The sequence below is a fragment of the Mirounga leonina genome, unplaced genomic scaffold (assembly GCF_011800145.1).
Source record: "Mirounga leonina isolate KUSES-001 unplaced genomic scaffold, KU_Mleo_1.0 Mir_174, whole genome shotgun sequence".
In the NCBI taxonomy this organism is placed as follows: domain Eukaryota; kingdom Metazoa; phylum Chordata; class Mammalia; order Carnivora; family Phocidae; genus Mirounga; species Mirounga leonina.
Window position 1 is genome coordinate 20,565,003 of NW_023270451.1, and position 24,700 is coordinate 20,589,702.

The 24,700-nt window shown below is 39.9% G+C and overlaps 1 protein-coding gene and 1 non-coding gene across 5 annotated transcripts in view; both read right to left on the reverse strand.

The window, feature by feature from the left end:
• Positions 1–24,700, reverse strand: part of CDK6 (cyclin dependent kinase 6) — a 238,682-nt gene that overhangs the window by 191,989 nt on the left and 21,993 nt on the right. The window lies entirely within an intron of this gene.
• On the reverse strand, positions 7,036–7,138 carry LOC118021483. Its single transcript, XR_004682203.1, has one exon. It is a non-coding gene; the product is annotated as a U6 spliceosomal RNA (small nuclear RNA).

Below are 24,700 nucleotides of genomic sequence, written 5' to 3' on the forward strand. Positions count from 1 at the left end.
ATTTTCTACTGTTGTTCAACAAAAAGAGAATCACACTTTACATAAATGTTTTGCAATTTAAAAATTTCACCATGTACCAAACGCTTTCACAAGTCTCTATATATGCATGTTTATATATAATAAAACCATTTTAAATTGCACTAAATTTATGTAGCTTATTAAACCATTCCCCTATTCTTGTAACATTGTCTCGTTACCTTATGATAAATTTCTCTAAGTGACACTGCAAAAATCAAAAGTTATATACTTTAAAAATTTTTTAATTTTTTTTTTATTTTCAAGATTTTATTTATTTACTTTGCAGAGAGAGAGACAGCGAGAGAGGGAACACAAGCAGGGGGAGTGGGAGAGGGAGAAGCAGGCTTCCCGCTGAGCAGGGAGCCCGATGTGGGGCTCGATCCCAGGACCCCGGGATCATGACCTGAGCGGAAGGCAGATGCCTAACGACTGAGCCACCCAGGTGCTCCCTAGCCAAAATAATCTTGAAAAAGAAAAAGTTGGAGGACTTCTCAATTTTAAAACTTACTCTATGCTACTATCCTCAAGACAGTATGGTACTACCATAAAGATACACGTACAGAGCAATGGAATAGAATGAAGAGTCCAGAAATTAACTCTCATGTTTATGCTCAACTGATTTTCAACAAGTGTGCCAAAAAGTTGGGGAAAGGATACACTTTTCAACGATTCATGCCAGGATAACTGGATATTCTACACGCAAAATACTGAAGTTGGACCCCTACACCTCACAACATACATAAAAATGAACTCAAAATGGATCACAAACCTAATTGTGAGAGCTAAAAACTATAAAACTCTTGGAAAACAACATAGGAGTAAAGCTCCATGACCCTGAGTTAGGCAATGATATCTTAGATACGACACCAAAGGCACAAACAACAGAAGACAGAATAGGTAAATTGGATTCATCAAAATTAGAGCCATCTGTGCTATAAAGGACATCATCAAGAAAATGAAAAGACAGCCCAAAGAATGGGACACACTATTTGCAAATCACCTATCTGGTAAGGGACATGCAACCAGAATATATTAAAAACTCTTGCTACTCAATAATCAAAAGACAAATAACCCAACTTAAAAATGGGCCAAGGTTGTGAAATATACCTCAATAAACGTGAAAATAAAGTAAAATAAAAATGGGCAAAGGATTTGAATAGACATTTCTCTAAAGATAGAATAAGGGCCAAAAAGCACAGGAGAAGATGTTCACACATCATTAGTCACTAAGAAATGCAAAGCAAAACCATATATACCAAGATTGCTAAAATTAAAAAGATAATAAAAATATTGGCAAAGATGTAGAGAAAGTGGAACCCTCATATAGTGCTACATTAGTGATGTAATTAGGTACAGCCACTCTGCAAGAGTTTGGCAGTTCCTCAAACTTATGATCTAGCAATTCTACTCCTCGATATATGCCTAAGAGAAATGAAAACATATGTCCACCCAACAACTAGTATAGGAATGTTCACAGCTCCATTATTCATAATAGCCAACAAATGGAAACAACCCAAATGTCCATCAGAGGTTGAAGGAATAAATAAAATGTGTAATATACATACAGTGGAATAGCATTCAGTCACCAAAAAGGACTGATACATGCTACAATGTGGATAACTCTTGAAAACCTTATGCTAAGTCAAAGAAGCCAGTCATAAAAGACTACATATTGAATGATTCCATTCATATGAAATGGCTAGAGTAGGCAAATATAAGAACAGAAAGTAAATTAGAGGTTGCCTAGGATGAGCGGTAGCAGGGGGATAGAAGAAATGGGGATTGACTGCTAATGGGGATGAGGCTTCTTTTAGGGGGAATGAAAATGTTCTAAAATTAGATTATGGTGATGGGTTAGCACAACCTGTGAATATACTAAAATCAACGAATCACCCACTTCAATTGGGTAAACTGTATGGCATATCAATTACTTGTCAAAAAGCTATTTGAAAAAAAAAAAACAAGGGAAGAGACTATCTCAAGAAGTGAGTAGGCAAATGCTACACAAAGCAAAAAAGTATATTCTGCTGTTTAAAATACTTCCATTATTGTTTCTTGCCCACAGGAAAAAGTAACAGTATAAAAACCTAACATTTATTGAGTGGTTACTATATGCCAGGCATGGTACTAAGAACTTAATCTGAAAAAAAATTAAATAAATAATAAATTTCTAAAAGAACTTAATCTGTGTCTACGTACTTAAACCTCTTAACCCTATAAAGTAGGTATCATCTCTTTTACAGATGAAAAGAACTAAGGCTGGAAGATTCAGAGATGGCCCAGTGTCATAAAGCTTATAAATGAAGGAGCCAGAATTTGAACTCAGATAATCAGGCAGGAGAACCCTCACTCTTAACCACTGTATCCTCCATCCCATGGCTTACTAAGGCCTTCACGATCTCGCCCCAATTACCAATCCATTCTCATCATTTAAAAAAAAATTTTATTCCTCTGAGAAAAAGAGCAGAGCAAGAGAGAGAAAGCACATGAGAGGGGCCGAGGGAGAGGGAAAAGCAGACACCCCACTGAGCAGGAAGCCCAACCGTGGGTTCGATCCCAGGACCCGGGGATCATGACCTGAGCTGAAGGCAGATGCTTAACCGACTGAGCCACCCAGGCGCCCCTCATTCTCATCTTTTAACTAGATTCTACCCATCCTGAAATACTTGCAGTTCCTGAAATGTGCGTGATTTTTGCTCTGTGCCTGATACCTCCGTCTACAAAGCTCTCCTCTGTCCATCTGGTAACCTCCTGCTCATCTGCAAAGGCTACTGAGGGGTGAGCATCTTCTGTGATCCTCACTTGTCTCCCTTCTCCCCTCCCACTTCCAGACCCAGACTCCTATGTGTCACCACAACATACCTGACTCACTGGAGGCGCTGAGTCTCCATCACTGAATGAATAAACAAATGAATAAAAATATTCGATTGTCCTATAAAAGAGCACACTGTATTTTTGGAAATAGCCTGAGCCAAGTCTGATAAATTAAGTGGGGGATCAGGCTGAGTAATATTCTTTTGGGTCCAAAAAGAGGTGTGATAATAAAGTAAAGATGTTGATTTTGGGGTTTGGCTCATAAAACAGTTCTGAAGACAATTCCGAAAGAGTCTGAAAATGTTTTGTTCAATTAGAACAGAGCTAGAAAAACTGGACTACCTCCTGTGGGACAAGATTTATTTGGTCATATAAGTTCTAGTATGGTGTCTTTCATTTTTTTCTTTGTCTCATTATTTTTGAGTCACATGGTATTATAAGGCAATTGCACTTTTATTAAATATATTTCATTTCCTAAACAGTAAGCTACTAAATAAGTTATCCTCATTTCCCCCCTCCTGCTTCTTTCCTCAGTAACTATCTGGACAGGCTAAAGAAATATTTTATCATCAGAGGGTGATTTTGCTTATTTCCAAAAGAGGGAAACAATTTGCTACTCTTTAATATAAATCTCCCCTTAACTCCAAGGAATGTCTTGCTCATGAAAGGAAAAACAAGGTCCAGAATCTATTAACTTGTGATCCATCGCCTTCAAAGCAATTTACATTCAGTATATATTTGAGTTCATTTAGCTATTAGAGTAAAAGCCTAAATCCCCTGTGTATTTGCCTGTACAAAACTATACTTAGGCCAAAACTAGGTCACAAAATGTTTTAACATAACAACATGTTTTACTCTTCCAACATCTTGAAAAATTTCCAAGGAACTACAGAAAGAGAGCTTCCTGAAACAAACAACTTCAATATCCTAAATCACATCCGAGGTAAGCCCTGCCCCAATTTGGATTCAGAGCACTATGAAAACAATAAAAGATAACTAACCTGCGCCATAGCACACATTTGATCTTTCAGTTTCTTCCAAGTCTCAATCTTGACACACCAATAAACCCATCCGTGATTCTGTCCAATTCTCTAAGCACAACTACCCATATATTTTAATGTAACCAGTTTCTCTTGGGTCAGAATTTTACAGATTTTTACATTATGCATATGGAAGTAGTATATACAAAGGTTAGAGCTCAGCACTGGCCTGCTAAACACGAATCTACTAATGTCAGGACAAGTGTTTCCTGGCTGTTAATAGGATATCACTTAAAACATTTTCATGCTGTTAGGTAATGAACAATAGTTTTGAAAAATATGACCCCGGGAACAGACAATACTTATACAACTTCTAAAAGGTTACAGACATGTAGATATTTAATCACTGCCCTCTTAAGCTTCTATTTCTTTGTTAAAAGTAAAACCAAAAAGCGAAACTGGCTACACAGCCCCCTTTAACTAACAGAGAAATGAGCAGGTAACAAGTTGCTCTCTGAGGTCACGTTTTTACTGACCTGATCTGACACGCTAAAAGGATAATACACCTGATAGTTCACGGTCTCTTCTCAGTCTTTCTAACCATCCTTACAGAATGACCTGAGATATAACCCTATTTTGCAAGTGGCTAAATGTATAAATATTGTTTATTTACTGTATTTTATTGTTTCTGACCTCCTTCTTTGATATTTCACTTCTCTATGTTTTTCAGATACAGCATATACTCCCTTTCAGAATTAGAATAGCGGTTTCTTAAAGAAAAACTGAGTTGGTAAGAGTAGGACATTTCCCCCTTAAATAGATACATGTTATTTTTTAGATACTCAAAAGAAAATCATCCATGGAAATTCTAAAACAGCAAAGTACAGAATTTAGAATTTAGTACTTGTTAACCACGGAGGTAAGAAAAATACTAGAGAACTCTAAAGTACTTCACTTATATACCAGTTGCACATTTTTCAAATGCCACTGTTAAATGATATGCCAAAAAGTTATCTGTCGGAGGTTAGTTTTCAGTCCGGGATCTCCGTTGAATGAAGAGACACAAAAGTATGCCTAAGTAGGACGTGGGACAGAAAACGTGTTAGCCCCTGTTCCTTCAAATGAAGGGACAACTCTAAGAGAGAAGCTGGGAAAATCACAGCGTAAGTGTTGAGGATGAGCTGCCGACAGCAAAGCCCCGAGAGACGAGGAGTGTTTCAAATCTAAGGGACAGAGCTGTGACAGCAACTAACAGAGCACAGTGTAATCAATCGAACTTACTTCTACAAAATGCCGATATTTCATCTTTACAAAAGCAAACTCTGGAAAAGACCCCACTTGGCAGTGTGGCTCAGACCCTGTCACAGGTGAGGGAGTCTGTGTGACAAACAGAACTTCCTCCCCTACAGTCAAAACGGGTGCACTGAGCACAGGGCTGGAGGCCATCAGACATTAAGATCATCAGCCTGCTCCCCGCATGGGTCCCACACGCACGGTGCCACGGTCCCACTATAATCCGGCTCTCCCACAGATAAGCACGCAGGGAAGGCAATGCCTTGGTTGGCAGATCTGAGCACACTCGAAAAGTACAGCTTTTATTGGAAAAGACTAAATCAACATTTTGGTTCAAACCTCGGTTTCTTATGAGGCTGGCATGAGTCGGTCATCCCTGGACTCTCAATCCCTCTAGGTATACTAATAAAATTGGGCTTCCAGCCTTTAATGCCAGGCAGATCCTGGAACATGGCAACCACACCACAGAATTGGCTCCCTGTCTGTGGGCAGCCAGCCATCATTCTGACTGACTCCTGAAAAGGCAACAGTGGTTACCTTGACCTTGAGACATACTTTTTCTCCACACTGTCACAGAATGTTTCTGCATTTTGACTTCTAATTCATGCAATCTTTACACTGTAAGAATAAGGACAATACCTCAGCACATATTTACCCGGGTTTGCTAGAAGACCTTCGAAAGCGACAATCTCTTCGGGCAGCACATAGAAGCACTTTTGAGAAGGCTAATACTAGACTTGGTTTATACTGAAATGTTTTAATTATGAATTGCCTCATGGGGTGGGTAATGCTGAAGGGTGAGGACTAAATAATACAGAATCCCTTGTGGGCCTTGTCAAACACCTCTTCCTCACCCTCCACTGAGAACCAGCCAATTAATCAAGAGTAGGTTCTTGGGCACTTTGGATGCACCAACACTGGAGATAGAGCAGGCAGCAAAACTGTCTCCACATGACTGGAATCACTGTCTTTGGGAGCCACTCTGGGAGTCTACTTCCTTCCTTGGGTGTGCTGGGGTAGAAATAAGATTGAAAATGACTCTTCCAGGGCGCCTGGGTGGCTCAGTCGTTAGGCGTCTGCCTTCGGCTCAGGTCATGATCCCAGGGTCCTGGGATCGAGCTCCGCATCGGGCTCCCTGCTCAGCGGGAAGCCTGCTTCTCCCTCTCCCACTCCCCCTGCTTGTGTTCCCTCTCTCGCTCTCTCTGTCAAATAAATAAATAAATAATCTTTTTTTTTTAATTTTTTTTTTTTTTAAGATTTTATTTATTTATTTGCGAGAGAGACAATGAGAGACAGAGAGCATGAGAGGGAGGAGGGTCAGGGAGAAGCAGACTCCCTGCCGAGCAGGGAGCCCGATGCGGGACTCCAGGATCATGACCTGAGCCGAAGGCAGTCGCTTAACCAACTGAGCCACCCAGGTGCCCCTAAATAAATAAATAATCTTAAAAAAAAAAAAAGAAAATGACTCTTCCCGGGTGAGATTCGAATTTTTGTCAACGCGGTTACAGAGAATTTTGTTCCTGGCTTTAAACTATTCCAAACACAAATCTGTTCTATTCGGTCTGATGTAAGACTAAACAAAAGCATTCATTAATAAAAAGCAGAGAAGACATAATGCCAAAATCTTTGTATATTTTAGCGCATAATACATTTATCTTTTTGCAGGCAGATGGCAAGCAACTTGTTTCTAATTCAAAGAAAGATAATGGAAAGAACTGTTTACAGTAGAACAATCTTCAATAATTCAGAGCTTGATGATCTAATGAAATTACTTTAAAATGTCAAATGTCAAAATGCTGTATCAAATCTCTTCTTTTGCATTTCAACTCTAAGTTAACATTTTGAGGAAAAAGAAATTCAACAAATAGTAACTGTTTTATGGAAGGCTCACCCAACTCTTACTAAGCCCAGTCGAGTGCATTAATTTTTTTTTAATATGGATAGCTTCACGAATTTGCGTGTCATCCTTGCTCAGGGGCCATGCTAATCTTTGTATCACTCCAATTTTAGTATATGTGCTGCTGAATGAGCATAATTGACAAACTGAGCTCTTTTATGAAGAGTTCTTAAAAATACTTTATATCTATATTTTTATAAAATATATCACCCTTTTACAAATATCATACCCAATTTTGAAGTGTGTACACATAAGTTAATTAATCCACTCTTAGCATATGCCAAAAAATGATGTGTGTATATATATTATGTGTGTGTGTGTGTGTGTGTGTGTATATATATATATACACACACGTCTAGCTTTTAAACAATAAACAAAGAATACAAAACAAGGAAACTACTTACTTTAAGGTAAACTCAGCAGGGTTGCTGTAAAGATGAAACCATTCATGATAGGCAAAATCGGGCTTGGGACATGTTAAGTGTTCAATTAAAGATTAGTTGTGAGATGATGATGAGTATGACTTAATCTTAAGAATTTTAGTTTTTATTTCACGTATTAGAACAATTTTTTTTAAAGCACAAGGCTTCTCTTGATGCATACCTTTAGCACATTATAAAGCCTTCATTTATAGCTGAATGAAGGACACTCTCTCTATGGCTAAGGGGCTTCAGGGATGTTAATCACTTTAGATTCTTCCACCCTCTTAGGACACCCAATTTTCCCACTTCCTGGTCTTCAACATGTGGCTTTTCTTCCTCCACCCTCTCTGCCTAATTCCAGACACTTCCTTCAGCCTTCACTTAGGGCTCCCAATTCCTCCCTGCTCTCTGCATATGGTCTTTTCTTGTAAGAGAAGAAAATCAAAGCCATTTGCCTCATTCCTGGGTCTTCTATCCCTCATGTTTCAGACGAAAGTATCCTCCTCTCCAAGAAAAGGTATCCCGCCACCAACTGTGCCCTCCACCCTCTGCTAAGTCCTCATTTCATCAATTTTTACTTTTTCTAAAAAGATTTATTTGAGAGAGAGCGAGCGAGCACACACAGAGAACTTAAGGGAGAAGGAGACTCCCCACCAAGCAGAGAGCCCAATAGAGGGCTTGATCCCAGGACCCTGGGATCATGACCTGAGCCCAAGGCAGACGCTTAACCGACTGAGCCACCCAGGAGCCCCTCAGTTTTTATTCTTTATCATTCCTCTCCAAACTCTCCTCTGCATCTACAAACACACCCATATTTCCTTTGTATAATGACACCAAAAAAGTTAAACCACTTTTATTTCAACCTGGTTGTCATTCTAACAACATTTCATCCCCTCAATTTACTTAATGATAGTCTACTCTGTGCTACACTTTCTCATTCCTTTGTTATCTGTGACCTGGCTTCCCCCCTTTCTCTCTCTTCCAGCAAAATCTGTCTCTCAGAGAGATACTGCTACCTTCCCACTACTAAATGCAATCTTTTCAACCTCTTGGCAGCACTTGAGATACCTGAAGGAAATGCCTCCTTCTCCTTGAAACTCTCCCCTCCCAAGACTTCCCTGAATTATCTTGCTTTTCTCCCTCTCCTTCTCTGGTCTCTGCCTTCTTCTCTGACTCTTTTTTCTCTTTCAATCCTAAATGCAGGTAATCTTGAGGTTCCATTCTCAGTCTTACTCTTCCCTCAACATATGGGTGCTCTTGCTCAGTCACTGATTTAATATGTTGTATCCAATTTGACAGTGACCTCAAGATCAACTACGGACAGCAATTGTTTGAGGCATGATTTGAAAAAAACCTGTGCTTGTGAAAACTGGTGTGTGTTAACAAGGCATTTTAATTTTAGCTGGTGACACAAGCCTACTCGTGTGCTCAGTTTGCACATGGGGTGTTTGTGGGTTGCTCCCTGTGGTGGGACACATTATGCACAATATGGTATTCCAAATGTGGGACTCAAAAAGATCTATGTCTCCTTTAAGAATGTTACAGGTTTTCTGGATTCCTCTCTGGAGCTTGCAATTTCCTGTACTTCAACTATAACTCTGCCTTGGCTACTTCCTGAGAGCACATATAACTTAACGTGTTCAAAACAGAACTCATTGGTGTCCCTCAAACCCACCCCTTCTCCTGGGAGTCCTATTTCTAAGAGTAGACCACCATTCTCTTACTCAGGCTAACCAACCCCAATTCATCTTGCTGACTCTATGGCCCTGCTCACCCACACACCCAACCAGCTACCCAGACTGGCCAATTCTTGCACTCAACTCTCTCATACTTTCCTCTCATTTCGGGGAAATTATCCCGATTTAGGCCACCATTTTTTTTCTCTCTCCCCAAGAAATGGTCCATCTCCTAACTAGTTTGCTTGTCTCTAGATTCTATTTCAACCTGGTTTATTCTATTATTCTCTTATTATTCCCATCACTTGTGCGTATCTCTACTACTTCCTTCCTTTCCCCTCTCGCTCTGGTCAACTCAACACCTCAGACTCATCTGCCATGCATCATACGTCATTCATCTCCACTTTTGTGATTCTGCTCATTGTTCACCTCTTCTGTGGAGTCTAACTTTCTTGCTCCCACAAGTTAAACAATTTCTTCTTCTGAGGTAGCCTAGAATTGTATCTGTGACTCCGAATGGTCCGTATTACTTTATTCTTTGTATTATAGTAGTTTGCATGGGTCCCTTCTGTCTTTCCTCCTGCTAGGTCATGAACTCATTGAAAATAGGGACCGTTAATACACTTTTTGATTCCCCACTGTACATATTGTTTATATTAAGTACCTTGCACTCAGGAGGTTCTCAGTTAACCTCTGCTAGGTGGAAAGAGGTTCTCAGTTAACCTCTGCTAGGTGGAAAGACACTATTTTATGAATGTATCCCATGTCACATACTGCGATTCTCTGTAGGCAACATTAACTCTGGGAATGAGATCCAAACTGTAACTGGATGTCTTAGCATCTTTGGGTCCATCCAAAAAGCATCTTCAACTCAGGCAATCCTGATACCGAGTTCTAGAATACGCCCCTGTGGAAACTGGAATATACCAGAACCAAATTCCCAGTCTCTTCAGAACAGAGACACCACAAAAGCAAGCTTCATTTCTTGGCATATTATAACATCCTCAATTTTGTGAATATCTCAATTGCCACTTTAGGAAAAAGGAGGAAATTTCAAAGTTCCATTTAATTTTCCATGCAGCAAACAGGAAAGCTTCATCCTTTCATTCAGAGCCCAATAACTTACTAAATGGTAGACTAAAAACCTTAATAAAGCTTTCAAATGTGTTTTACACCTCTACAAACAGCAATTTTCTGGAAGCTAGTGTGAAAAACTCAGCATTATTAGTACTATTAAAATGTTTTCTTTATACTTAAGTATAAACACATAGAAGAAAATAGGCAAAAATTTTCAAAATTAGCTAACAATGACATTTTAAAATCAGTTGTAAATTTTACTTGACCCTTTTTATTTTGTTTGGAGGTGGGGACAACGTTTACTTATAACAGGAATTCCTTTCTTTCTTTAAACACTGGGAGTGAGCCTTTGTAGAAAAGGATTATTTCTTCAGTTTCTAAGAAACAAACTGGAATAATTTATGCCTTCAAAATTTCTCTCATAAAAAACTTTGCACAAACAATCTCTTTTTTTACTATTTGATACTAAAATTATAGGAACATAGAATTTTAAAGCCAAGGTCATCAAGTCTTAGTCCTCCTTTTTGAAAATGAGCAAACTGGGGGGTGGGGGTTGTGGGGTGGGCATGGTTAAGGTGACCCATCTAGGATCCCTCTGTGAACGGTCCTTCCCACTGTACCATTCTGCCACTGAATGCAGCAAAAGTACCTCCCAAAGTTAATTTCAGGAGGGAAAGCACATTATTCTTATACCTTAAAAATTATCAAGCATTCTTCAAGGAAGCTTTAAAAATATTTGAAAAAACAGAAGGACGCATGCTTCACAGCATTCTATCAAACCTGTCGGAGGAATTCCAGCGTATTAAAAATGTGACTTTCAAAAATGTAATGTTCAAATACATCTTTCTGGGTTAGCAAAGGCCCATCATTTTCTAAAACCATGGAAAGGTGCATACACCCTTAAGAGAATTCTTTCAACTTACTGTCCTCTCCTCCCAAAGTCACGGCCAAAGACATAAAGCGCCGTTTATTACATGAGCAGCTATCACACATCTTTTTAACTGTCAGATCATTCTGGTTTATGTATATAGCTGCAGTTCGCACTGTTTAGGAGTTTATAATATATAATAGTTTCTTCCATATAAAAATAGGCACTGTTTTTTTGCTTGTTCTCATTCCTTTAGGTGGTAAAGGACGTTCATGGTGGTGTCCACACAAGGCTATGCACTGGGATGTCTCAACCAGGCCACTATTCACATTTGAGGCCAGACAACTCTTTGTTGTGGGGAACCGGCCTGTGCATTTAGGGTGTTTAGCTGCATACTTGGCTCTACCCACTAGATACCAATAGTATCCCTCCAACTGTCAACCAAAAAATATCTACAGACATTGCCAAATGTCCTCTGGGTGCAAAATCTCCCTCGGTTGAGAAACTACTGCTATTGAGGGATAGTGTTCACTTCTGCATATGTTCTCATACTATTTTTAAAAGCTACCGTTCCCCGTGTTACCCCATGTTAGGATGGCTGGTAGTAATTAATCTTTTCAAGTTTTTTTAATACCCCATCATTGTGACTGCCTTTGTGCATATTATTCTGATGTAATTTCTAAAGAGATAGAATTATCTCACACAATCCCACCAAAGAAGCATTTATTAAGCACCTGCAGTATGCTCAGCAGCATGCTAACCACCAAAGAAAAAGTCGTGAGCTCTATCCACAAAGATCTTTCATTAGAGTTGAGGGAAGAAGACATGCACATGTGACATAAGCCCGGGCCCCACAGGACAAGACAGAACACAGAGTTAAACCAGGGGGAACAAACTTAATGATCAACGAAGGCTTACATTTCCAGAAATGCTCTTAATGGAGCTGATGAGATCAGAGCCTAACCTCTGAAGACAAGTGCATACTCTACAGGTAAACCTCTCGGACTTGGTTAATATCAGACCACGTCAAGTAGAAGGGAAACTAATCTTCCAGGGTCAAGTCTAGAGGAAGAGAAAAACAGGTGAAGACTCAACCTATCGATGCCATCTACCACACTCATAAACTTCAGAATCACTCACTTCAATTCATCTTGGGAGTTCTTCTCCACTGGTTATTTTATTTAATCCCCTCATATGGGTTAATGACATTTTATAAATGGAGGCATTGGAAGGAAAACCATAAAACCTGATAGGCCAGGCACTGTGATACGAAAGACAGTAAAGAATAGACAGGAGGCGATGCATCCAGAAGCTGGAGAGGGCTCTAATCAGAGGTGTCAGTTGTCTGGAACTACCTGAGGCTTTCTTCACTTGAGGATAAGTGTATCCTCTTGTAAGGAAGGGTCAAAGGAGCTGTGCCACTTCCTTAGTCCTTTTTCAGAAACCTCGGATTCCCTAGCAGGACTAAAATAAAACTGATGAAAATTCAGTAAACGGACAAATGCAACAACCTTTTAGTTCTGCCCTTCATCGTGGATTCCAGTCCCAAACCACACTCTTAAGGAAATCCCAAATTTTCCAGTTGACCTTAGCTCCATTCATCTCAGCCATCTCATCTCGCTCCCAATTAAACAAGTAAGGAAGAAAGTTATCCCTACTCTGGGTTTTCCTCTTCTCACCCATTGATGGTAAGGGAAAGACTAACATCAGGGTGCTGATTAGATGAATGTTAACCTTATCAATGCTAAATAGTGTTGGGCCTCTGTGTTTCCCCTAATTTATACCACCAACTTTTACTATCTTTTGCCTCCTACAAATTGATGTTAACCAGTGCCTTTCTGTAATGCAGGCCTTCTGAACCTCAGCACTATCAACATTTTGCGTTGTCTTTGCAGTAGGGGCTGTCCTGTGCCTCGCAGGATATTTAACAGAATCCATGACCTTCCCCTATTAGATGCTAGTACCAATACCCTTCCCCAGCCATGACAAAGAAAATGCATCCAGAGATTGCCAAATATCCCCCGAGAGGTAAAACTGCTCCCAGCTGAAGACCACTGCTGTAATGGGATCTTGGGAGAGAAATACTGGTCAAGCAGTGCTTGTACAGATAATCCCGGTTCAAAGACTGAACAAATGAATGAGTAGCTCTGAAAGTCTGTAATTTCTTCAACTCTAAAAAACATATAGCCCTTTCTCTCAATTCAAGGGTGCTTACAGCATCAGTGGAAGAGAACTGGTCACATAACCAGTGCCCCCAAAGTAGGCACATACAGAGTGGCAGGGCTAAACCTGGGAGGGGTCGGAAGCTGATCTGTGGAGCCTGCCCCTCCAGCATCGCCGCCATGTTGCCCCTTCTCTGAGCTCAAGTCATCCAGCATCAGAAGAGATGCTGCTCATTTGGGTGTGTTGATAAAAGCATTTGCCACTGAGTTAATTATACGTAAGGTGTCTTCTAGTCATCATGAAGCCAGGCAGCATTTCTGCTCAATGGTTTAAAATAAAAATCCATTTTCTGTAATGATGTTCCAATTTTTCAATCTGAAGAGCATGACTTTCCCGCCAGAATGAGTAAGCTCTATGCATTGCTGTGGCCAGGAACTGATTATGCTCATCCATGCAACCTACTCTTCATGAACATCTTCAGTGTTCTCAAGTTGAAACTTCTTCAAGTGTCTATCGCTAAAAGCTACTGTTAGGTGTTGGCATGCAATTGTAAACCTGTTTAGGAACATACATATGGCTTTGAAACGCTTAGTCAAAATTCAAAACGATTTAAGAACTATCCTAAAGCAGGGCGTCTGGGTGGCTCAGTCGGTTAAGCGTCTGCCTTGGGCTCAGGTTATGATCCCAGGGTCCTGGGGTCGAGTCCTACATCAGGCTTCCTGCTAGGCAGGGAGTCTGCTTCTCCCTCTGCCTGCCGCTCCCCCTGCTTGTTCCTTCTCCCCGCAAACCCCTGTCAAATAAATAGAATCTAAAAAAAAAAAAAAAAAAAAAAAAAAAGAATTATCCTAAAGCTGCATTTTCATGACAAACACGGTATTTTGCTTCTTAAAGACTCAGACGTTAGCTAGCACAACAAAGAATCAAATGTCAACCAATTTTCTTCACCATGTGAAAACCAGGGCGAAAATCCAGTCTTTCCTAGACTGGGGCTTGTTTCCCCACCCCACACCAAGCCTCAGACTCTCTGAAATATGAACTAAAAACCAGTGTTTGCACGCTGCTGCGGGGCACCACACCAAAAACCTCACACAGACGCAGAAACTGTGAAGACCACCACAGGCCCTTGGATGTGAAGGCTATGAGGAAGCCCTGGGTATGAAGACACACAGGAAGTAGTGAGGACAAACACTCAGAGGCAACTCCCTGGTGCAAGACAGACCACAGGCACTCCTTATAGGGTCCTGGAGTCCAGATCCCCTGTCCTAAGAAGACAAATGTGTAAAGATTCTCATGAAGGGCCTGTGCATTTACAGTAATATCCTTCTTTCTTGAGCTAGCTTTAGTGGGTCTCTATTATTTCTATTCATAACACTAAACCTGCTGTCTGTATCATGAACTACTGCCTGGTTCTCATCTGGTGACAAAATGTCATTTAAAAATCTATCTTCTTGGGCACCTGGGTGGCTCAGTCGGTTAAGTGCCTGCCTTTGGCTCAGGTCATGATCCCACGGTTCTGGGATCGAGCACCGCATCGGGCTCCCTGCTCAGTGGAGAGCCTACTTCTCCCTCTCCCTCTGCCTGCCTCTCTGCCTACTTGTGCTCTCTCTGTCAAATAAATAAATAAAATCTTTAAAAAAAAAATCTATCTTCTTGGGGTGCCTGGGTGGCTCAGTGGGTTAAGTGTCTGCCTTCGGCTCAGGTCATGATCCCAGGGTCCTGGGAATGAGCCCCACATCGGGCTCCCTGCTCAGCGGGGGGCCTGCTTCTCCCTCTCCCTCTGCCTGCCGCTCCCCCTGCTTGTGCACTCTCTCTCTGTCAAATAAATAAATAAAATCTTAAAATAAATAAATAAAATAAACAAAAATCTATCTTCTTGTGAGAGAGGGAGAAATAAAACTCTGGGGCTGGATAGAGGTGATGGCTCCACAACAATGTGGATGCATTTAATGCAACTGAATTGTACACCTGAAAATGGTTAAAATGGTAACTTTTATGTTATGCATATTTTACTAAAAAAAAAGTTAAGAAAACCTACCTTCTTGAAAAAGGTATGAGTACAATATCCTATCCATAGAAGCTTCTTATCCTCGACATCAAGTAAAACTAGATAGTTATTTTCCCCTTAAAAAATATATAGAAAATATATCTTCCAGGAGCGCCTGGGTGGCTCAGTCAGTTGAGCATCAGACTCTTGATTTCGGCTCAGGTCTTGATCTCAAGGTCGTGGGATTGAGCACAGAGCCCAATGCAGGGGCTCTGTGCTCAGCACAGAGTCTGCTTGAGTTTCTCTCCCTCTGCTCCTGCTTGTGCACATGCGCTTTCTCTCAAATAAATCTTTAAAATATGTATGTATATATCTCTCTCTTCCAAACCCCCCAAATTTAACAATGTATTTTGAGAATGTATCTAGGACCATTTATTTTTCTAAAAAGATTTTATTTATTTATTTGACAGAAAGACAGAGAGCACAAACAGGGGGAGGGGGAGAGGGAGAAGCAGGCTCCCCGCTGTGACAGGGAGCCAGATGCGGGACTCGATCCCACCACCTTGGGATCATGACTTGAGCTGAAGGCAGACACTTAACCGACTGAGCCACCCAGGCGCCCCTACCAACTGCAGACTCGTTAGTGACGGTTTTTTAGTGATTCCCCACCACCACTATTCCTTTATTTTTATCACTACTTAACCACTTGATTAGCGTCTTTATAAACACATGCAATTAAGTGCAAAATGGATACGCACATGTTCCCACATGAAGAGTGGTGGGGATGCGAAAGAGAAATGAAGAATCCAACGTCCTAAATTGATTACCACTTATCTGTTTAAAGAAGTCAGTTCACGTTTTAACATATGCAAGAGTTTGTCTGTAACTGGATAACAGGCACAAGATACCACATATAATAATGCCAATAATGAAAACCAACAGGAATTTTACATGTAGAACAGACCAAAAACTCTTATTTGCATGTCAAGTAGAACAACATTTTTATCCATTTTTTTTTACTATAAGACCAAAAGCTGATGAATGTAAGATGAATTTACTTTATTTCCCACCAAAAACATAATATGAAAAGAACAAACAAATGTAGGTTTTGGGTAACAGGTCAACAATTTAAGATAAACCACAGTGAAGTTGTAGCTCTCACCAATTTTGGATCCAAACTCATTTTAATTCTTAATTACTCTCTGGCACTTTTAGGTGTTTTTTTCTTTCCTTCTACTTTCTTTAACGTCATTTCTGTCTAGTCTAGGGAAACTCTCTCAGAACCAGGAATTTTTTGCCATCCTAATTTTGACCTACTCATGATATTTCAAAACTTTAAGAAATAATTTATTTTTTGTGGGGTCATTCTCTACTTTATTTACCTCTATACATTCAGAATTTTCTTCGTCTTATACATTTGTCTTCTCAGTGTTTAGGAGTTTATTCTTTACCTAAACTCCCTGCTTGCTCTTCACTACTTCCATCTCAACCTCTCCCTCCATAATTTCTAGATTTAAAGAGTCAAATTTTAGGGGCGCCTGGGTGGCCCAGTCAGACAAACATCCGACTCTTGATTTGGGTCAGGTCATGATCTCAGGGTTGTGAGATCGAGCCCCACATTGGGTTCCAAGCTCAGCGTGGAGTCTGCTTAAGATTCTCTCTCCCTATGTCCCTCCTCTCCCTCTCTTAAAAAAATAAATAAATTTTATATCTAATCAACACGTAACACAACAGATTTTGTTTCTTCAACAGACAAGACGTAAGGCATCCTCTCCTCTTTCATGGATAGCCAAGTCATATAACCAAGTTAATATTTTATTAACTGCAATTATCTAAATAGCAGAAATAGGACATGTTCATCGTAACCGTAGTTGGGAAGGATTACAATAAAGTATAAATCTTGAAATACTTTCTCAATAATCAACAAAGTATTAAATTATAAGTTTTAGTGTTCAACATATCTGTCATATTCTAATTCTTTGAAAATGGGTCTTAATGGTCAGAAGAGATGACAACTTTCAATTAACTAGGTTTTCTTATTAATTGGAGTGTTCCTCAATTAGGTAACTCAACAAAAAGACTTCCCTAAAAATGTCAAACAATTACAAAAATTAGAAATCTCACATGGGGAGGGGTGCCTGGGTGACTCAGTTGGTTGGTGAAGTGTCTGCCTTTAGCTTGGTCATGATCCCAGGGACCTGGACTCGAGCCCAACACTAGGCTCCAGCCCAAGCCTCTCCCTCTGCCCCTCCCCCCACTCCTGCTTGTGCACTCTCTCAAATAAATAAAATCTTAAAAAAAAAAATCTCATATAGTTTTTTTAGTGATAAGTAGAATTTCTTGCAGAGAAATTCTCAATATGCAGAATGCTCACTAAATCAGCAGATGAGGAAATGCAAAAGGCATCAAATGTCAGTTTTTGTACTGTGGGCAGCACCAGAAACTTGGGAGTCTTAAGCAAATGCTACCCATCCTCAGATTCCTATAGCAGCATCTCAGAGAACACCCAAGAAAAGAAGGGGTTTCATTTGTTTTTGCCTGTACTGGTCATAATTCTCATACTCTTTGTAATGATTTGTGATGCTTCTGAATGCTCTATTCCTTAATGCTGAGTTGGCCAAACAGTCTGGTAGAAATGCTTGTAGACATGTCTGAAACAAATGACCCACACTAAGTACCTTCTAGAAAGTAAATGCTCTTTAAAATAATTTACTGCTGATTGGACAGGTGTTCTGTCTGGCAAAACCTGGGTTTCTAAATTCTGCTTATTTTCTCCCATTATTTGTTTTTTTATTTTAATCATCTATGGAGTGAAATTCCATGGTCAATTTTCCAATGGTCTGAATCTCTCTGAAAATGTTATGCTTTGGAATGAAGCTCTTCATGTAATTTCTCAAGTATTTTGAAGTTGGGTGGTTAGATGAAACAACCAGAACATAATCCATTTTCAGCTGGTAAGATAGTCAAATAAACAAAAATATGTTTCTGAATGAAAGACATTCAAAGGAATACATATTACTGCATACACTCAGTATGATTATGTAATAAGACACCACTTCAAAGCGAACTTTCCGTTTGGATTACATGTGCAAAAAGGTCAGGGCTATGTTTTCTGTAGGAGTTTTTACTTTTGCTTACTTAGAAGCAGTTAAATTCTTGCTATTTAGGGGCCTCTGTAAAGATTAAAACACATAGAGAAGCATTTGATAATAAATACCTGTTTTAAACACAGCATTATGTGTTTTTAAGATTTTATTTATTTATTTGACAGAGAGAGACACAGCGAGAGAGGGAACGCAAGCAGGGGGAGTGGGAAGAGGAAGAGAAGCGGGCTTCCCGCGGAGCAGGGAGCCCAATGTGGGGCTCGACCCCAGGACCTAAGCCGAAGGCAGACTCTTAATGACTGAGCCACCCAGGTGCCCCAAACACAGCATTATTTTTGCTGTATCTCTTCACTGTAAACTACTGTTTTAAAACTACTGTAAAACTACTGTTTTAAAATTGTCTTTAATAATAAAAACATTTCTAGAGAAACTTTATGTCTGGATAATGTATAAAATAACTTTGAAACTGCTTCATAAATTTTTAAACAAATTGGCTGTCGACATGGATAAACTCTCAACCATGTCCTATAATTAATGTTGTAACAGCCCGGGGAAACAGGTTAAAACATTTTCAAGGTTTTCTAAAATTTTCAAGGCTTTCTGAAATGCTTCATCTCCAGATGTCTCAATACTAATAGCTTTTTAGTCTAATAATTTTGGCTAGTTCTAAATATAAATCTAATTAGTAAATACAATTTGGTTTCACTCACAGAGGGGGCTGTGCTGGACTCTTCAGAGAGCAATGAGGGTCCCGATGGAACAGATCCAGTTTCCCTCCCTGCTCGGCACCTTGGGTCCCTAAGCCTTGCCTAAAATCAATGTAGCAAATACACTTCAAATGTAATTTGAACTTCATTTCCTTCCACCTCTGCCCCAGTCATCGGACTGCACAGAAACAATACAAAGACCAAATGAATTTTATATATAACAGGACTGCCTCACATTGAGAGGTAAGGATGTATTTATTTATTATACTCCAGAGCCAAAGCTACTTCTAATCTTAAGAACAGAAAGCACGTAATCCATCGGCGAATACAACGGCTCATATCTAGTACCATTAATTTTAACGTGCAACAGAAAGGAAAGAATCATTTCTGATTTCAAATGTCTGATGATGAGGAAACCAAAGGTTCCCCGAAACGCTCAGTCTGGACCAAGGTCATTCGATATTATTAGCCCTAGCACAGCGACAGAGAGAAACCAGGAAGTGCTGAGTCATCAGGAGCGTAAGTGACACGCTCGTCAGCACTTCTGGTGCCAGGTTCAGAGGTGAGTGTACTTCCTTTGACCTGCCACGCTCTTCCTTTTCTCACTGCCTAGGGGAGGCAAGGCCCTGGAAAGCCGACTGCTACCACATTAAAGAGCAGCATGAACCCTAACAACCTCCCTTAACAGTCCCAATTCCATGAGCATTTGTCTCTACGTATGACTATTAAAACAAATTGTTAGAAAAATTAAATTAAAATATAGATGGCATTTAATATGTCAAATTAAGTGATTATACCCCAATTCCTGGTAACAGAAGCCAGCTTCCTCCTTAAATAATCAGTGTGCCCTTGCTAGCATCCAGTTTATTTGCATTTAATTCCCAACAGGCATTACCAAAACAGTCATATCCAAATGATCCCGGCATGACTAAAACACCTGTAGTACTAGACAGAAAACCCTAAGATGTGGGAAATCACACCTGGAGTCGAGGTGACCTTGAACAGGACATTTAAATTCTGTGTCAGTTTCATTATCTATAAAATGGGAATAACAATCCCCCCAGCTGTGAGAATAACTCTATTAATAGCACTTAAGTAGACAACCACCACGTGGGCAAAAAGGAATTAGACATTCATTATTAAAAAACGGAATAAAACCAAATCTTGGTCTCAGGCTCCACGCAATTCATTAGACACATTCAATAATTTCACTGGATTTGAATGTTTACATTGTCACCCAGATTAGAGTCCACACAAGAAGACAAATCTGGGAACACTAACAGCAGGACATGGAGAGTATTCAGTAGTACTGGGCTATATAAAAGTGTGTTTTTTAAAAGGCGATTATATATGAGAAATATCACAGTAATACTTTATTGAGGAAAAAGAAAGTTTGAAGTGACATCAAGAATTAGTCCTCAGCATTTCTCTGCAGAATCTCTACAGGTCTCCAAAACGTATTCAAATTAAATCAACTTTTCCTCAATCACTGGTAATTAACTTTTAAAATCTTGTTTAATGTTATAATTTTGGTAACTGAACAAAACAAACACAGCAAGCATTACTTTCTGCAAAAAATTTTATTGCATTGAGGTAATTTTTTCAGTTATATTATGGAACAAATCAGCATTGTGAGCTCGCCAGGGATTCAACTACATTTACCAAGCTGTATCTACTGGAAATCTTGGGTCGCCAAATCCAGATGTAGCCGTGGCCTTTGGACAATTACCTTTCAGTCCCTTTTCAGTCTTTGTACACTTAGATGACCCAGACGTGACTAAAAAGATTTACATTCTCCCGACTGTGTGTGAAAACAAAACAGGAAGATTGCCTCTTGGCCTTAACTCTCAAAAGGAAGAACAGACCAGGGTGACTTCATTAAACCTTGAGATTAAATGTGGAAATGATTTTAGCACCCAGAGATGACACAAGATGGAAAAGAATTTAAGATGACAACATAACTCTATCCAACAGCTAACATTTGCTGAACAATTTCCATATCCACTGTGCTCGTATCTTAACTAGTACCTGATATAATGTCTGCCTAGGGCTTATTATCCATAGGAAAGCTAGGTGGACTTGACAGAGTCCTGCTAGCCTTAATAATTTATGTCTAAGAGAGTGAGAGCTGCACATAATATCAGAATTTCAAGAGGACTTTGCTGAGTTTGGCCACACATTCCATGAACAACACCACTCTCCCTCAAAACATTCCAAGTAGTTGAATGGTGATACCAAGGAGGAGAGGAAGAGGCAGTGAGGTAACTAAGTATTTGCCAAGTGTCAAACACGTAACAGGAACCTAAATTCAGAAACATAATTTAATATGTGTCCTAATTTTATAAATGAAGAAACTAAAGCTTAGACAGGTAAGAAGTATAATGTGGTCAAGTCATACTGTCATGGGGGAGAATGTGAATGTGAGCCCACATTTGACTTCGACTCTTAGGTTATCAATAATATCCAAGGCTCAATTAATAATAATGTGGTTGTATTTCCAAGACTCCATGTGTACCCTCATACTTTTTATTTAAAATTTCACAAACTTTTTAGGATGCCACCATAGTACCTTCCCAAGAGCACCATATCTTACATTGCTGAACTGTGGTTCATGAATTCATTCATGGTTTACCCTACAGACTAAGCCCCTGCTCAACTGTTTCCAATAACACATGGATAAAGTGGATGCCAACCCACAATCATCAGAATGTATTTCAACTGTCATACTGACCGGGTGATCGGACTTTCTTCTATCTCAGAAGGAGACATATGTGAGATAATTAATAATAGTCTAGCACTAGGGCTGCAGGCTTCTGACGGCAGGCAATTCTCTTCTGTGCAACTTTCAACTAAATTCCCAACCTTGGTCTGTGCATGCATGGTCGAAAACCTTTTTTAGCCACTCAATGGTGGCCAAGAAAGCATGTCCAACTCATAATCATTTATGACTTGGGGTTTTCTTTTTATATAGAAATGGGAGAATTTTTTGAGGACCTCCAAGTCCTTCAGATCACTTTAGGGTACCATTCTACCCCTGCCACAATCAGCTTACTGGAAATGCTAAGGAAAAGCCTGTGAAAAGGGAACAGAGGTGAAAATCAAGGCTGTAGAAAATTTGGGAGGGAGAGAGAAAGAGAATCAATCATATATAACACTGCTTGCCTTAAAAAAACCCAAAAAAACAAAACAAAACAAAAACAACAAAAACAACTGCACCAAAGCTGTCTCCATTCGAGCAGTTGGTTTTGTTCCGGCTGCTCCCCCACATATCTAAGCGCAGTGAGTACATTCCCAACTCCCACTGCCAAGTTAAAATGAAAACGTTCTCAGTCTAGAAATGATTGAGGTGGTTTTCTTTAATCAAATTAGAGCAGCCAAATGTTCCTTTCAAAGGTAACTGTCTACTCTGCAGCTGTATGCAAACTACCACATCAAATGTGAGGGAAAAAATAGCGATAGAATTGTGTCCTTACAGTACAGTGCTGGCTGCAGAGATGGAGAAACAAAAGCATCAGTACAGCTAAGAACTACATTCACAGCGAGCTTCCAGAAATATGCTGACTTCACAAACTGTGAACAATGTACTGAAACTTCCAGTATATAATTAGCTATTTTGGGGAAGGGAGGAGCGTGGGGGGAAATTCCCCCTTAAAAAACAGCTAAGCGGCAATAGATACCTTGAGTCATTTACCCTAGCGACAAAGCCTCAATGAGAAACATTAAAAAGACTGGCTGAGACTTCATGCACAAAAAAAATCTCATAGACCTTGCTTTTTCACTTCCTGTCTCCATCAGAAACACACCACAGTGAGTAATCTTGAGTATCCAACAAGCTTCAATTAAGCTTGTAATGATTCATTTACATGCAGAATTTATTCTTTTAAATCATCAGACATGGGAAATTCCTGCAAAGAATTAATTCATAGTGGGCTTATTTTTTCAGTTGGTTTGTCTGAAGAAAAATCAATTGGCTAACATTTCCACTATGATGTCAAATTAGTTACTGCATGTTACGGGTTTACACCAGCTGTTGGGATGCTATATGAAAACCTAGAAATGCTATATGAAAACCTAGTATGAAAACCGAGAATGACTATGATTGTAGATCACCAGGTCCAACAGGCAAATGGAAGATGGTGACAATGTTCTTTCTACATATACAGCTCTTTTCCAGGCTGTCCGCAAAATTAAAGAATGTCACAAAAATAGGGGAAAAGTCTATCTCACATGATTTCCATATGTCTCCAGAGCATGTGTTCTTCAACTTATTTTTGCTCCTGGTGAAATGTACGGGCTACTTCCTTGACTCACACTACTATTGATCTATCCAAATGTGAAGACTGCTGCATAAATAAAACCTCCTACAGGTTATAAGCAATTCTCAGGCCACTACCTTTAGCGACATCCTTTTGCTCCCACTCAGGAAAGCAAACTGAATTGCAAGAAATAATGACATTTTAATTATTTAATGTTTTACTTTAAGAAATATATCAGATGGGACTTCCACTTCAAAATGGCAGATGCAGGGCGCCTGGGCAGGTCAGTCCGCTAAGTGTCCAGCTCTTGATTTCGGCTCAGGTCATGATCTCAGGGTTGGGGGATCAAGCCCTGCTTAGGGCTCTGTGCTGGGCGTGGAGCCTGCTTAAGATTCTCTCTCTCCCTCTGCCCCTCCCCACTCCCTCTCTAAAAAAAAAGAACAACAACGACAAAAAAAATGGCAGACCCATTGCAAACATTTGCCTCCAGTCTTTCTCAATATACTGCTAGAGAAAAAGAAATAAAACCCGTAAGTAAAGAAAGATGCCATCAAAAAACTGAGAGTTTAGTAGATTTTCTGGATGACTGAAAATAAATAGAAGCAAGTTGATCGAGGAAATTGGCAGAGAAAGTCACCAAAAAGATAGTGGTCTCTAGATGGGTGAACATGTAATTCAGGAACCACATTAAGAAAATACCTTTTAATTATGGACTATTTTTTATTTCTTCATTTCAAAATCATCACTTTTGTGCATTTATATATATACATATCTGCATACAGAGGTAATTTTTAAAAATTTTTTATTGTTATGTTAATCACCATACATTACATCATTAGTTTTAGATGTAGTGTTCCATGATTCATTGTTTCAGAGGTAATTTTTATAAGTCAGTGACTATCAGGGGCATGCTCAAATATTTTTACTGAAGGGAAGGCCAGTGCCCTGGAACAAGCTATGAGGGCACTGTGGAGGAAGCAGGAGCCGGACTGAGCCAGCAGGTGTGATGGAGAAAGGGAGAGAGAAACGCAGCCAAAGCAGGGGAGTCAACTGAAGGAAGGTCTGTACCAGGTAACTGCACTGGTCGGCATCCCCACTGTCATCCCCATACCAAAGACGTTGGGATAAAACCCTTCTTGTTATGGCATTTGGGGGTTCTTCCTCATCCTGACAGCCAGTTTTCCCATTCACTCAAAAGTAAAGCCTGATAAAAGATACTCTCACCCCTACTCCAACTGAGCCTGATAAAAGATACTCCATCCCTACTCCAAATGAGCCTCCCAGAATTTCTACTCAGAAATGAGATCTTGGGGCACCTGGGTGGCTCAGTCAATTAGGTGTCTGCCTTCAGCTCGGGTCATGATCTCGGAGTCTCAGGATTGAGCCCTGCATTGGGCTCTCTGCTCAGCGGGGAGTCTGCTTCTCCTTCTCCCTCTGCTCC